At 43.8% G+C, this 13,633-nt stretch overlaps 1 protein-coding gene across 13 annotated transcripts in view; it reads left to right on the top strand.

The window, feature by feature from the left end:
* The window catches only part of OSBPL9 (oxysterol binding protein like 9), a 143,839-nt gene that overhangs the window by 51,858 nt on the left and 78,348 nt on the right, over positions 1–13,633 (top strand). The gene's annotated exons all lie outside the window — the stretch shown is intronic.

The following is a 13,633-nucleotide window of genomic DNA, read 5'->3' as shown; positions in this document are numbered from 1 at the left end:
AAACAATCATAAGAGGATGGAAGAGACCAGGAAGTGTGTCTGAGGGCTTGTCTATACTTAAAATGTTACAGTGGCACAGCGGCGCCACTTCAGTGCAGACAAGTGATTCTCAAACTTTTGTACTGGCAACTCCTTTCACATAGCAAACCTCTGAGTGCAACCCTCCCCCTAATAAATTAAAAACACTTTTTAATATATTTAACACCATTATAAATGCTGGAGGCAAAGCGGGATTTGGGGTGGAGGCTGACGGCTTGCAACCCCCCCATATAATAACCTCACAACCTCCTGACTGGTCCTGACCCACAATTTGAGAACCCTGGTGTAGACGCTACCTATGCGAATGAGAGGGGTTCTCTCATCAGCAGAGATAATCCACCTCCAAGAGGCTATAGGTAGATTGATGGAAGAGTTCTTCTGTCTACATGGGGATTTAGGTTGACATCACTACACTGCTCAGAGATGTGAATTTTTCACATCCCTGAGTGATGTTGTTTTTCCAGCATAATTTGCTAGTGTAAAACTGGCCTGAACATCATCTACTGTTGTTTTTTAGTCTTGTCAGTTGAATTTTTTTTTCACCTTCCTTTGCACAATATGTTACTTGGGCACAAATTACGGGATTATTTTTTCTGTAAAACTTTATGGGAAAAAAAATGTATATAAAAAATGTTGTAAGCTCCTCCCTTCTATTTAACTTTTTTCCAGCAAGATTGTCATAAATATAAAGGGAAGGGTAAACACCTCTAAAATCCCTCCTGGCCAGAGGAAAAACCCTTTCACCTATAAAGGGTTAAGAAGCTAGGATAACCTCGCTGGTACCTGACCAAAATGACCAATGAGGAGACAAGATGCTTTCAAAGCTGGAGGGTGGGAGAAACTAAGGTTCTCTCTGTCTGTGTGATGCTTTTGCTGGGAACAGAAAGGAATGGAGTCTTAGAAAGAACTTAGTAAGTAATCTAGTTAGATATGCGTTAGATTCTGTTTTGTTTAAATGGCTGAGAAAATAAGCTGTGCTGAATGGAATGTATATTCCTGTTTTTGTGTCTTTTTGTAATTTAAGGCTTTGCCTAGAGGGATTCTCTGTTTTGAATCTGATTACCATGTAAGGTATTTACCATCCTGATTTTACAGAGGTGATTCTTTTACTTTTTCTTCTATTAAAATTCTTCTTTTAAGAACCTGATTGCTTTTTTCATTGTTCTTGAAATCCAAGGGTTTGGGTCTGTGTTTGCCTATGCAAATTGGTGAGGATTTTTATCAAGCCTTCCCCAGGAAAGGGGGTGTAGGGTTTGGGGAGGATTTTTGGGGGAAAGATGTTTCCAAGTGGGCTCTTTCCTGGTTATATATCTGTTAGACGCTTGGTGGTGGCAGAATAAAGTACAAGGGCAAAAGGTAAAATAGTTTGTATCTTAGGGAAGTTTTAACGTAAGCTGGTAAAAATAAGCTTAGGGGTTTTTCACGCAGGGAAGTTCAGAGTGGGGAAGGAACCTTGACAGGTATTACTAGTTGTCTGACACTACAGGATGGAATTTGTTTGTTCTGTTTGTTTGTGGCTCAATTCTTCCCTAGTTCAGGCTCTCTGTTTACCCTTTTAGTGGACCATAGCCAAATCTTGTCATTGTATATCCTCTTATTCTCCTTTTTTTAAAATTAGTCCTAAAATCTATACATTTTAAAATGGAAGTCCATTCTCCTTGCCAGTCCTTTGCACCGTTACACCTCTATTTTTTTTTTATAATGTTACTAGAAATGTGTTTAGTATTTCACTAGCTTTTTCTTGCAGAGCTTTCTTGTATTGATGTTAAGCATTTTACTGCTGGGTTTTAATTCTGTCCCACATTGAATGCCTGTCCATAGGCGTTGCCAAATTTGATTTATATTTTTTATCATTTTGACTGATATTGATATTTATTTTTAAGCATTTAAAATATTTATTTAAATTTTGTGGGAAACTGGAGGGATTCACACACTAATTATTTAATGACAGATGTTGAGATTCAGAAAGTTAAAGCTTTCTCATCATTAAAACAGTATCAACATCAAATGTCTAAATATACAAAGTAAAATTGTTAAATCAAACTAAGTTCTCAAGCAGCATTTTTGTTTCTTTGCCTATTTGTAAATTTTTATTATTATTATTGGAAATATTTGTCATTGGTTTGTGTGTCTATGGTGAAATTGACATTTAGTGATAAAAATCTAATCTCTCCAAGCCCACCTATTCATAGTTCAGATGCCCTTTAATGAGAGTATGGACCATAATCTTTTTAGGAAATTCAGAGCCGAACTCAGCAGTGATCTCTTCCTCCTCTCATAAGGACTTGACAGCTGGGGGTTCCCTAGAACTTCCTGTCTCCATAGCAGCAGCTCAGAGTTCTCCTGAGTACCCTGCCATTTTTCTAAAGCTCTTTGGGACCATAGTTCACTTTTTCCCCTTTAGCCTCTTACTCCTTCCCGGTACTTTGTTGCTGGCCAGAATGGTATGCCCTCACCTCAGTGGATTCCCTATCACTACTACTTCCTCTGTTATGCAGAGAAGTCTGTTTCTTGACCATTCCATCAGGCTCTTGATGTTGAAAAGTAGACCTGTCCCTTAGTCAGGCAAGGACTAGTGTGGTCAAATAACTGGCAAGGCCCATCGAAGGACCACATAGTCTTGCTTCTTATCCCCAGAGCAGAGACCTGCAGCAAATGGGAAGGGTGTCAGGGCCTAAAAGAAAAAAGGCTGTTTAGTTTCCCTCTGCGTCAGGTGAGAAGGAGAAATTGCAGCATGGTTGGGCTATGAGGAAGATAAAGCACAGGAAGAGAGTAAGAAACTTGTTTCTGGCATGATGTAGACATAAGTGGTCGGAAGTCACCAGCCCAGCATAATTCCACAGGAGATGTTTGGTTCATAAATGCTTCAGTGGAAAAATCAATCAGGAATTCTCCCTTGCTCAGAAACCAGGCAGGTAGCTTCCTTACGCTCTCAAGGAAGCAGCGGTGCGAACCATGAGAATACAAAATATCAGACTGATGATGATGATAAAAAAAAAAAAAAAAGAAAGTCACACTGAAACTGTCCAAATATCAGAGTCTTCTTCTTCTATTTTTCCGCAGGCCGGGGACATGGAAATAGGTGGAATAAACTTAACTATTTTGGAAGGCCGAATGGAAGCACACATCCAATCAGTTGTCTTCTCCCTCAGGCACGTGCCAATTCCTGTTGTCTTACCACCTTCTCCTCTTAAGATGACTGAATGTTTTTCAGTCAGAGGAAGGGGAGAGTGACTAATGCAATTCTTTCTTCTGCCAAATTTTGTTCCATCTAGGCTTATGTGGTCATTCTGGCCCTAAGTCTCAGATGGAGTGAGAGGAAGCACAACACAGTGCTCACATATTCTCACCCCACCCAATACTGCACAAGGGCCATGATCAATGTTCCCTCTAATTTTTCCCATCTGTGTGCAGAATTAATTTTGTTATGTGTACCTGTGTGGTGGGGGTGGGGCCGAGGGTTTTCGAAGTGTGGGAGGGGGCTCAGGGCTGGGGCAGAGGGTTGAGGTGCAGGGGTGAGGGCTCTGGGGTGGGGCCGGGGATGAAGGGTTCAGGTTGTGGGAGGGGGCAAAGGGTTGGGGTATGGGAGGGTGAGGGCTCCAGTTTGGGATGAGGCTCTGGGGTGGGGCTGGGGATGGGGATGAGGGTTTGGGGTCCAGGCGGCCCCAGGTCTGCAGCGGGGAGAGAGGACCCCCCATCCTTCTCTCCCTGCAGCGGCTCTGGGGGCCAGGGGAGAGGCGCCCTGCCCTCCAAGCTGCCCCATCGTGGCCCCCCCCTTACCTGACTCATCTTCCAGGCCCACCTGGACCTGCGCAGTCAGTGCAGTATGCATGCCTGTGTGGCTTTGCTAATTAAGTGTGCAGCCCTTGGTGGCCTCCTGCACAGGCATGCACCCTAAAGGGAACATAGGCCATGATATGGATGGTGGGGCAGATCCCCGTCCTCATCAGGAAAGAGTTAAAGAGCTCTTCTGGGCAAAGTCAGCCTTAACCACCCCATGCACATGTAAGGCTTGTGAAGCCTGGAGAGGGGTGGGTCCTTAAAGAGAAGGATCCCTGCCCAGTGCAGAACAGCACTCTGCAGGAGCAGGACTGCATGCCAGAGCTCCCCAGCCCATGGAAGCAGGGGTAGCTGACTGGGGGAATGGCTAGAGAACTTTGGCTGTTGAGGGCCTCTTAGAAAGGAGGAGGGCTGGTAATTCTCCTTATTTTTTTCCCCCTCTAACTTCCCAAAAGCCTAGGACTCTGCTTCTGTGGCCTGGGGAAGGATACTGACTTTGTTGTTTGGACTGCTTTAATCTTGTCCTGCACAAGGGGGTCGATACCTGGAATAGCACAGCTGGAGAGCTGTTTCCCAGTTGCTGAGAGAGGATCGGCACACACCTTCTTGTCAAGGGGTGCTAGAGAGCAATAGCCTACTGTAAAATGTCACTGAGTGCATTCATTGAAAGGTCCTTCAAAAAGAGTACAATAAGCAGTGCTCCAGCTGAATAAGCAATGCTCTAAATTCTATGAATATATGAGGGAGCCAACTTTCATGCTATCCAAAGTGGATGTGGCACTGGCAACCCACATCAAAGACACTTATTCCTGAAGAAGGGGCTTCTTTCTCGAAGATGGCACAGATTGCAAAGTAGGGACTGCCCTTGGAAGAAAGTACAAAGCCAGTTCAGTAACGTTCCAGGCCTTCTCAGCATCTGCTTAATTCTTCAGGGCATTCATTGTATGGACAGAGGAACTGAGATGACTGACAATTTTCTTGTCTTTGGGGAATAGTCAAATTGACAAAACATCGATGTCCATTTCCTTCATAGCAATGCATTGATAGTTGCCATCAGAGAGCTTTCTGGGTGATGAAAGCAAGCACAGTATCTAGGAAGAACCTGTAACCTATGTATTTGGTCTGGAGATTCCAAGGCTATGCAGCACCCAGCTTCATTTAAAGCTAGCAGGTCATGTTTGAAGAGTTGGAGCAGGGTGGATTGATTTAAATCACTAGTCAGGAAGACTCAATTTAATCATGGTTTTCTACATAAAAGTGCATTCTTGTTGGTTGTTATAACATATTCTTCATAACTCAGAGATAGATGTAGGTTTCATTTTTAGAAGGTACTACATTTTTAAACAGTGATTTATTTTGAAAACTTTTCAGATTAGTTTTACAGGTATATCAGGAAATGAATGATTGTTTGGTTATTTCATTTACCAAAGGTAATTGAAGCAGATATTTATGAAGTCATTGGGAGGTGAACTATCTCCAATTCAACAGGTTAATCATTAATATTTGGAGGATTTTCTTGCCATGCTGTATTAGGAGGAGAACATCACCAGACGGACATTTAAATTGTTTTATTTAACTAAAACAACAACATTAAGTATTCTGGATTTTTTTCTTCAACAGCAAACATATGATATTTTAAGAAAAAAGCACGTGTCCCTCGCTTCTCACATTATATCTCCAGACTTCTTCTCCTTGGTCAGATATATTCCGCCCCCAACAATCTTCTATTCATTGGACTTTTTGAAACTTTGCATTTTAGAGAGAAGTAAGGGATTGATTCTGTGTACACAAATTTGCAGAGGGACAATAGAGTTGAGGTCGATTATTTCTCACCTCTATATATTTATTTATTTAAAACATTTTTGCTGTTAACAAGCATGTTACATCTGGAGACACAAATCTACAGTTTGAGAACGGCAAAACTAAGCATTTCTGATGGCATCTTCTAGACTGAGCACTAAATCCCATTGGGTAGACAGAAAGACTAACCTAAATAATCTATACAGAAGTGTGTGGAACCCCATAAGAACATATCTGGCTTGAAGATTAAACTCAATACGTTTATGAAGGAGATGGTATGATGGGATAATATGATTTTGGCAATTAATTGATCTTTAAACATTCACGGTAAATAGGCCCAATAGCCTGTGATGGGATGTTAGATGTGGTGGAATCTGAGTTACTAAAGAGAATTCTTTCCTTGGTATCTGGCTGGTGAATCTTGCCCATACGCTCAGGGTTCAGCTGATTGCCATATTTGGGGTTGGGAAGGAATTTTCCTCCAGGGCAGATTGGCACAGGCCCTGGGGGTTTTTCACCTTCCTCTGTAGCATGGGGCACGGGTCACTTCCTGGAGGATTCTCTGCACCTTGAGGTCTTTAAACCACAATTTGAGGACTTCAGTAGCTCAGACATAGGTGAGAGGTTTATCGCAGGAGTGGGTGGGTGAGATTCTGTGGCCTGCGTTGTGCAGGAGGTCAGACTAGATGATCATAATGATCCCTTCTGACCTAATGGTCCCTTCTGACCTTTGTAAACCTTTGAAAGAACGGCCGTAATGTTTTGTTCAGAGTTGCGAACAACCTATGTTCCCGAGGTGTTCATAACTCTGAAGTTATACTGTATTACATGCTTGTGAAGTTCCTTTCCAACATCTTGTTGGAATATTTCTATGATAGTTTAAACAGTGTTTGAGAAAGTGGTACTAAAAACCTTCAGCACTTCTTCCACCCCACAAATATATACCCAGGACACGTTTCCATATTGCTGTCATAGAGGGGGGCTTGGCAGGATTTGATTTTAATCTATAACTGTTGGTAAATGTTGATTTCAGATGACGCTAAAATGCACATGTTTAGAATTATTAATATTTGAAATATTAATATCGGAAACCACCAAACATGAAGTTGACCATAAATTGCTTTATTAAATTCAAAGGCCTTATACAATTATTCTAAACATACCTAAATAATAAGTAATTTATTACATCCAAACAGTAACAAAACATTTATAAGCATTTGGTCGAGGTACTTACAAATGGGCTAAACTTAAGGGGAGCTTAGACCCATATTGGTTGGCTTCAGTGTGGTCAGGCAGGTGTTAGCAGTGAACCCTTTAAGACAGCGGTTCTCAGACTTTGGGTTGGGACCCCATTTTAATGAGGTTGCCAGGGCTGGCTTAGACTTGCTGGGTCCCAGGGCCAAAGCCCAAGCCCGAGGGCTTCAGCCCGGGGCAGTGGGGCTAGGGTTGCATGGGACTGACGCCCTTTGGCTTTGGCCCCCCGGTCTGGGGCAGTGGGGCTTCGGCTTCACCCCCCACTCCCCAGGGTGGCGGGCCCAGGCTTCGGTCCCACTCCGGGGTTCTGTAGTAATTTCTGTTGTCAGAAGGGGAGCGTGATGCAGTGAAGTTTGAGAACACCTGTAAGAGTTTACTTTTTTTATACCTTTCAGCAAAAAAGTGATGTCATTGCCAAGTACTGACTTCAGCTAAAAACCAGTTTGAGACCCTTATTTCCAGTGTTAATCCAGATAAGATTTACAATCTCCTTTCTTCCCAAGGCCTTTCCTCCCCTTCTTTCTGTCCAACAGTTTTTTATTGCACATGGATTCATATGGACTTTTAACAGTGGTGTGAGGGTTGGGAAGGGCCATGTTGGTTCATTTTAAGGCAGATTCTCTGTCTTATTTAAGACAATCTGCAGTCACCCCTGTCGGACAGGAGCCTTCTTTTTAAAAACTTTCCCTTATTGCATTAGTTCTTGAAACCACACATCCTCCCCACTTCATTCCTTCTGGCATTATAATTTATAATTTTCAAGGCCTTCTTTCTGCTTTCTACTCAGGGCCTATCTTTACAACATGCACGCATGCACATCTCCTTAACAAAACTTAAACTAAATCTAATTCTTTAATTTCATACGTTCATAGTTTCATGCTACACCGCGGAGGGGAAAAATCACTTAACAGTTGCAATGCACCTGCAGGGATTGGGTGTCACCAGCAGCACAGGGAGCTCTCTGTAGCTCTGCTATCACGGGAATGAGGGAGCAGGGCTGTGACAGCGGAGCTGTAGAGGCCTCTCTGCATGCATGCTGGGCCAGTGACACCCAATGCCTGCAAGCACAAGGTATGGGGGAGGCTGCATCATTCTGGCCTGGCAAAGCACAGAGCCCCAGCCAAGGCTGCATGGAGGAGGATGAGCCCCTGCTTGTGGAGGAAGCCACTCCTCTGCTGAACAGTTTCTGATGGCTCTCACACTCCTGGCTGGTGAGTGAGTGGGGTGGGTTACACCCAATCCCTGCAGGCACTAATTGTGAAGAAGGTTCCAGTCTTGGCAGGGCAGAGCAGAAGACCCCTGATCAGAACTGTGAGAAGTAGTAGGAGGCCACCCTGCCGCTGAATGTCTAAGCAGGTCTGCCTATTTGTGTGTAATTAAGTAATTTTTCCACCTTCCCAAATAATGTCAAATATAGTTTTAAAAGGAAAAAAATGCAACTTTTTCTATCTCTTGCAGTCTGTTTTTAGATACATCACATGGTCAGTTCTTCATAGATTCATAGGTTTTATGGCCATAAGGGAACAGGGTGATTATCTACTCTGAACACTCTTCATAACACAGGCCATCGGACTTCCTTGAATTAATTTCTGTTTTGAACTAGTGCAGGGGTTCTCAAACTTCATTGCAACATGACCCCCTCCTCTCCCCCCCCCCCCCCCCCGACGACAACAATTTACTATACAACTCCAGGAGGGTCGTATAGATATTTGAGCCCATCCAAGCTGTGCCGCACTAAGTGGCGGGGCTAAAGCCAAAGAGCTTCAACCCTGGATGGGGGATCTGTAACTTGAGCCCTGCCGCCCAGGGCTGAAGCTCTCGGGCTTTGACTTTAGCCCCAGGTGGTGGGGCTCCAGCCCCAGACCTCAGCAAATCTAACGCCAGTCCTGGCGACCCCATTAAAATGGGGTTGCAACTCCTGATAACCATTGAACTAGTGCATATATTTTAGAAAGAAATCCAATCTTAATTTAAAAATTTCCAGTGATGGAGAATCCCCCACAACACTTGGTAAATTGTTCCAATGGCTAATTACCATTACTTTAAATTTGTGCCAAATTTCCAGTTTGAATTTGTGTAGCATCAACTTCCAGCCACTGAATCTTGTGTTTTGGGGCAGGCGGAATGAGAAGCTCTGATTTCTACTTCAGTGGTCTCAAAACAATTTTGGAGATCAAAAGTTATTAGAGAAGTAAGGAAAAGGATCCCATGTGTGATGTATAAAAGTTCTAGGTTTCTTCTTTTTCAAGCATATTACTAGAAACTTTTGTATATGTTAATATATGGAAAAGGACTACACAAAGTATTAGTACAATGAATATTAGACTAGTTTAATTTCTTTCCGTTCACCCTGTAAATGTTAGGAAACAAAACTGAAAGTTTGAGGAATAATATTTTTTTTTTAATGGAAGATTTCCACCTTTTAAAACTAATTGGTATATTGCAGTCCTATGATTTCCGCCATCTCCCCTTCTATATCTGGCAAATACTGTACGTCACTTCCTTAAACTGAATTTAAATTACAACATAATCGGTACTGGTTATTTTGGGGATGGGGAATATGTACACATTTTTTAACATCTTGCTCAACTGATATAAGGGTTTTAACCGAATATCTGAATCTGCATATTTCTAAAGATCTAAAACATCTTGTTGAGCTCACTTTTTTTATTAAGACTTCCATAATCTGAAAATGTATGTAAATGGAGAAATAAAACCAGCGTCTTTAAAAAAAAAAAAAAAAAAAAAAAAAAAAAATCACATTGATGATGATGGTTGTAAATTCAGGTGACAAAACATCTTTTTATATAGCATCTTGCAACCTCTGGTAATTGTACTGAACCTTTTTGAAACATTCCATTGATTTTCATTAATTTATTTCTTTTGAAGCCTTATTTACATATAGAGAAACAGAGAGAGGAAGACTTTCCATTCCCCAGTTTATTCTGATAGCCAAATCAAGAAGCATTAAAATAATCCTGCCACTCAAGTCTGTCTTGTTTGTGTACTGTGCCCTGCAAATATGGCCTGACGACAACAACCAAACCTGAAACATTGAATTGTACTTGTAGTATCTTGTATAATAATCTTGCTGTGCAAATTGCTGACCTTGAGTTTGTAATTTTCTAAACATTTCACTCTTCCTTTAAAACAATCCCATCTAAATTAGCGGTATTTCATGAACAAAGCAGTAGGTTTGTTTGTCAGATTATCAGACTGCGTCTTAACTGCCCTTGAATAGACAAACCAGAAGCAGGTTGGTGAAATACTGCAGCTTTGTATGCATCTGTTGGTCTCTCCAAACCAACTCCTAATTTATACTTAGAAATAAAACCCTCTCTCTTTCCTAGCTAGATTCTATACTTGGTTTTATGTTTCCCCTGCTGGTGGTCAGATGGTTTTTTCTTATACAATTATTTTTGTGAGTTTGACTGTATATTTAAACATTTTAAGAAATATTACATAACATACAAAAATAAATCGTATATAAATGGGATTTTCTTTTAGCACTAAGAGCCTGGTACTTGGAAATGGCCTTTTATCCTAAAATCACCGCTATAAATACCATGCCATTCATGTATTAATATTTTGGCTTGTGACTGCAGTAAAAATAAGCAATTTTATGCAGTATAAAGACTGGGCTTGCACAGTATTCTGTGCTGTCATGTTAATGATACGTAGTGCAACATTTTCACCGGAAATCTTCTGTAGTTCAAGTAGGTTTGATACATAAAGTCTTACTTGTACTGGTATAGCAGAAATTTTTATCTGAGAGTGCTAGACCATTTGCAGCAGTTATGGTGTCACTGTCTGCTAGACAGTGTTCTCTTCCTTTAGCCATGAAGCACAGTACAGTAAAAGCTGTGTTATCTGGCACTTTACTAATTGGAAAGCTCTAGAAACTGGCATTTCAAGGCACTGGATCCGGGCAGCGCTCATCTTGGGCAGCTCGCTGCAAGTGGCAACATGTTCCTGCTGCTCCTAGATTGGGGTGGGCAAACTTTTTGGCCCGAGGGTCATATGCAAAACTGTATGGAGGGCCAGGTAGGGAAGGCTGTGCCTCCCCAAACAGCCTGGCCCTGCCCCCTATCCACCCCCTCCCACTTCCTGCCCCCCTCAGAATCCCAACCCATCCAACCCCCCTGGCTCCTTGTCCCCTAACCGTGCCCCCCCCCCCAGGATCCCACCACCTATCCAACTGCCCTGTCCACATCCCCAATCCCTGACAGGACCCCGGGACTCAGCCTACCAAACACCCCCCCATCCCCTGACTGACCCTGCTCCCCAGAACCTCCGCCCCATCCAACCGCTCCCTGTCGCCTGACTGTCCCCCGTGACCCCCTGCCCCTTATCCAACCCCCATGTCCCCTGACTGCCTCGACCGCTATCCACACCCCTGCCTAGTAACAGGCCCTGCAGGACCGCACCCCCTATCCAACCCGTCCTGTTTCCCGACCCCTGACTGCCCTGATCCCTATCCACACCCCCACCTCCTGACAGCCTCCCCAGGACTCCCACACTTATCAAACCACCCCCTGTCCCCTGACTGCCCCTCCAAACCTCCACCCCATCCAACTGCTCCCTGTCCTCTGACTGTCCTCCCCAGAACCTCTGCCCCATCCAACCACCCCCATCCTCTGAATGCCCTCCGGGACTCCCTGCCCCTTATCCAATGCCCCCGCCCCCTTACCATGCAGCTCAGAGCAGCAGGAGCTCGCAAACCTCACTGACCAGCTGGAGCAAGCCGTGCTGCCTGCGTGGCAGCATGACTGCGGGGCAGGGGAGGGGGCCGGGGGCTAGCCTCCCCAGCCAGGAGCTCAAGTTTGCCCATCTCTGTCCATGCGCTGCCCCCACCCTGCCCCGAACACTGACTTCACAGCTCCCATTGGCCAGGGACTGCGGCTAATGGGAGCTGCGGGACGGCGCCTGCAGGTGGAGGCAGTGCGCAGAGCTGCCTGGCCGTGCCTCCACCTAGGAGCAGCAGTGACATGTCACCACTTGCAGGGAGCTGCCTGAGGTGAGCGCCACCCAGATCCAGCACCCCAAAACCCCTCCCACACCCCAGCCCTGAGCTCCCCACCTGCACCCAGACTCCCTCCCTCCATTGATAAGTATAACTCATAGTTAACCGGAATTTTTGACTAACTGGCAGCCCCCATTCTCCCAACATGCCGGATAAAAGTTTTTACTATACTCATTTTACTATACTCAGTTGTAGCTGTATATCAGATCACTATCACAGGTAAATCCCTCACCAAGAATTACTTGGTTCACTTAGTTTAGATCCTCTAAAAGAAAAGGAGTACTTGTGGCACCTTAGAGACTAACAAATTTATTAGAGCATAAGCTTTCGTGAGCTACAGCTCACTTCATCGGATGCATTTGGTGGAAAAAACAGAGTAGAGATTTATATACACACACACAGAGAACATGAAACAATGGGTTTATCATACACACTGTAAGGAGAGTGATCACTTAAGATAAGCCATCACCAACAGCAGGGGGGGGAAGGAGGAAAACCTTTCATGGTGACAAGCAGGTAGGCTAATTCCAGCAGTTAACAAGAATATCAGAGGAACAGTGGGGGGTGGGGTGGGAGGGAGAAATACCATGGGGAAATAGTTTTACTTTGTGTAATGACTCATCCATTCCCAGTCTCTATTCAAGCCTAAGTTAATTGTATCCAGTTTGCAAATTAATTCCAATTCAGCAGTCTCTCGTTGGAGTCTGTTTTTGAAGCTTTTTTGTTGAAGTATAGCCACTCTTAGGTCTGTGATCGAGTGACCAGAGAGATTGAAGTGTTCTCCAACTGGTTTTTGAATGTTATAATTCTTGACGTCTGATTTGTGTCCATTCATTCTTTTACGTAGAGACTGTCCAGTTTGGCCAATGTACATGGCAGAGGGGCATTGCTGGCACATGATGGCATATATCACATTGGTAGATGCGCAGGTGAAGGAGCCTCTGATAGTGTGGCTGATGTGATTAGGCCCTATGATGGTATCCCCTGAATAGATATGTGGACAGAGTTGGCAACGGGCTTTGTTGCAAGGATAGGTTCCTGGGTTAGTGGTTCTGTTGTGTGGTGTGTGGTTGCTGGTGAGTATTTGCTTCAGATTGGGGGGCTGTCTGTAAGCAAGGACTGCTGCTACTCTGAAACCTGTGATTATGCAAGGCACTGAATTTAGCCGTATAGAGTGGAAATCTGTCAACTTCATGAAAAAACTCGCACAGATACAGACAGACATCATCTTCCTCTCCAAATGCAAACAGATGGACATCATACCGAAAGGACTGAAGGTAAAAAATCCATTACAATCTACATACCACACAGACTATGCTGACAGCTTGTGCCACACACTCTCAAGGAAACTGCGGAACCACCTGATCAACATCCTCTACAGCAAACAGGGAAAGATTAAGAATGAGCTCTCAAAACTGGATACTCTCATAAAGAACCAACCTTCCACACATACTTCCTCGTGGCTGGACTTTACAAAAACTAGACAAGCCATTTACAAAACACACTTTGATTCTCTACAAAAGAAAAAGGACACTAAGCTATCTAAACTACTATATGCCACAAGGGGCCACAACAATGGTTCCCGTAACCCACCCAGCAATATTGTTAATCTATCCAACTATACTCTTAGCCCAGCGGAAGAATCTGTCCTATCTCGGGGCCTCTCCTTTTGCCCCTCCACCCCCACGAACATGATACAGTTCTGTGGTGACCTAGAATCCTATTTTCGACGTCTCA

Source organism: Dermochelys coriacea, chromosome 8 (genome assembly GCF_009764565.3).
Source record: "Dermochelys coriacea isolate rDerCor1 chromosome 8, rDerCor1.pri.v4, whole genome shotgun sequence".
NCBI classification, from domain to species: domain Eukaryota; kingdom Metazoa; phylum Chordata; order Testudines; family Dermochelyidae; genus Dermochelys; species Dermochelys coriacea.
The sequence above is the reverse complement of the archived record's forward strand: the minus strand, read 5'-3'. Positions and strand labels throughout refer to the sequence as shown.